The following is a 2,679-nucleotide window of genomic DNA, read 5'->3' as shown; positions in this document are numbered from 1 at the left end:
CTGCATTGCCATAACTTGTTCCCTTTGCTCTTCCACGATCCAAGGCCCACAGCACTTCTGTACATATCTGTAATTTAATGTATTTGTATTGATGTCTGTCTTCCTGACTCTAAACTGTAATCTCATTGTGGGCAGGGAATGTGACTATTGATTGTACTCTCCCAAGTGCTCTGCACACAGTAAGCATTTAATAAATATGATTGAATGAATGAATGAATAAGTAAATGAATGAATGAATAGACACATCCCCTACCTACAACAAGCTTATGGCCTAGAGGGCGAGACAGACATTAATATAAATAACTAAATCACATATATGCACGTAAGTGCTGTGGGGCTGAGATCAGGAGATGAATGAAGGAAGCAAATTAGGGTAATGTAGAAGGGAGGGAGAGAAGCATTGACAAGCATAGGAGAAAGATAGCATTCTGACATCTCAAAGTGATGTATCTGACTTGTTTTTATTTTTCAAAGACTCTTCAAAATGAATAAATTCATTTTTCTGTCGACAATTCAATGATGGTAAATACATTACAGACCCTTGGAGATCAACATAAAAAGCTTCTTTTAGAGCACAATAGAGAATGCTCACCCTGCTCTTGAAAATAGTGAAATTCCTGGTAGTGAAAAGATTCCCCCCATCAGGGTCGCAACTGAAAAGTTTCCAGTAGTCTTCCAATCTCAGCTTTGGGAGGGAGAGTCAAGCATAGCCCTACCCGTTCCATTCCTAGTTTGCGCAGTAGCTAGCAAGTGGAAGGCAATCTGCTTAACCGTGTTGGTCAGCAGTGGCATGGGAGAGAGCTGAAGGTGAAGACTCAAGTTTACTGCATGGCAGGAGACAATTTCTGTATTTTTACTAAAAAAACTCTATGGATCCACTATCCCAATAATTGCAGATGGAGAGTGGGGCGTTCTGGGAGAGGTGAGTCCATGGTGTCACTATGGGTTGGAAACAATGGCATAAGACAAGTGAAAAGATAATTTGCTTTTTTCAGCCAATGATCATCTCTACTCTGAAGAATATTATATTAGGAAGGTCCAATCTGGAGGGCAGGGAAATTATAAATCACAATACCCATCATAATCAACTGGAGAAAGCTGCCTATGAAGATCATTCTGGGTATATCTCCCATGTTAATAGCCGCCAACCACCTCCAAATTCTATCCTAATCCAAGGAGAGAATGTAAATGCATGAAATGTTTCCTCACAATCCTGATGGCTATGCTTCCATTCCAGAATTTCATCAGTTTCTGGCTACTGAGATGTGAAATTGGAAAGTTAGAGTCAGGCATGTTCAAACAAGTGCAAGGTCCTGACCGTGTTCAAGGGCTACAGAGAGATAAGTCAAGAGGCACACTTGAAAACTCCATGCAGCAAAAGTCAGTAACCCAACCTCTGAGTCGGAGAGGGAATCTGTTTTGTTGTCTGTCTCCCCCTTCTACACTGTGAGCCTGTTGTTGGGAAAGGTCTCTATCTGTTACCGAATTGTACCTTCCAAGCGCTTACTACAGTGTTCTGCACACAATCAACACTCAATAAATACAAATGAAAAAAATATGCCCCAGGGAAAATGACTGCTTAGTGGCAGACATAATAATGAGAGTGATGATACTAATAATAACCATTAATTAGTCATGAATGAGTGAATTTCCATTAGTATCTGTTACTCACTATGTGCCAAGTACCATGGCTTAGTGGCAAGAACCTGGGCTTGGAAGTCAGAGGTCATGGATTCTAATCCCGGCTCCACCTTTTGTCAGCTGTGTGACCTTCGGGCAAGTCACTTCACTTCTCTGTGCTTCATTTATCTCATCTGGAAAATGTGAGTCCAAGGTGGGACAACCTGATTGCCCTGTTTACCCAAGCGCTTAGAACAGTGCCCGGCACATAGTAAGCACTTAACAAATACCATCATTATAATTATTATCATTACTGGGTTAGATACAAGATCATCAGATCAAATATGGTCCTTGTCCCAAATGGAGCATATAGTCTAACGGGGAGGGAGACAGGTACTGAGTACCCAATTTACAGTTGAGGAAACTGAGGCACACAGAAGCTACGTAACTTGTGCAAGATCACAGAGGCAAGTACATAGTTTTCTGCTCTGCAATAATAATAATGATAATTTTTGTATTTATTAAGCACTTACTATGTGCCAAGCACTGTTCTAAGCACTGGGGTAGATATAAGGTAATAAGATAGGACACAGTCCTGGTCCCACATGAGACTCACAGTATTAATCCTCATTTTACAGTTGGAATTGAGGAACTCCCCTCTCAGGGTGGCACCTGGAGAGTTTCCAATACTCTACCAGTCTCTGCTACAGGAGGGAGAGTCAAGCACAGGGCTACCCATTCCGTTCCTAGCTTGGGCAGTGGCTAGCAAGTGGAAGGCAATATGCTACAAATCAAAACGCCCCTGTGCTGGGCAGCAGTTGCACGGGAAAGAGTTGAGGGCAAAGACTCAAGTTGACTGCATGGAAGAAGACAATAGTAAAACACTTCCAGATTTTTACCAAGAAAATTATATGGATCCACTACAAGAATGATTGCAGATGGAGAGAGGGGTGTTCTGGGACAGATGTGTCTGTGGCGTCTCTAAGGATCGGAAATGACTCGATGGCATAAGACAAGACAAGAATTGAGGCACAGAGAAGTGAAGTGACTTGCCCAAGG

General features: G+C 42.1%; 1 non-coding gene across 1 annotated transcript; it reads left to right on the top strand.

The window, feature by feature from the left end:
* The first annotated feature begins 2,274 nt into the window (after positions 1–2,274).
* Positions 2,275–2,412, top strand: LOC114817284. The gene has a single exon (XR_003765140.1). It is a non-coding gene; the product is annotated as a small nucleolar RNA SNORA7 (small nucleolar RNA).
* The last annotated feature ends 267 nt before the right edge of the window (positions 2,413–2,679 follow it).

This window comes from Ornithorhynchus anatinus, chromosome 1, assembly GCF_004115215.2.
Source record: "Ornithorhynchus anatinus isolate Pmale09 chromosome 1, mOrnAna1.pri.v4, whole genome shotgun sequence".
Classification (NCBI taxonomy): Eukaryota; Metazoa; Chordata; class Mammalia; order Monotremata; family Ornithorhynchidae; genus Ornithorhynchus; species Ornithorhynchus anatinus.
Note: the sequence above shows the minus strand (reverse complement) of the source record. Positions and strands in the feature narration are given on the sequence as shown.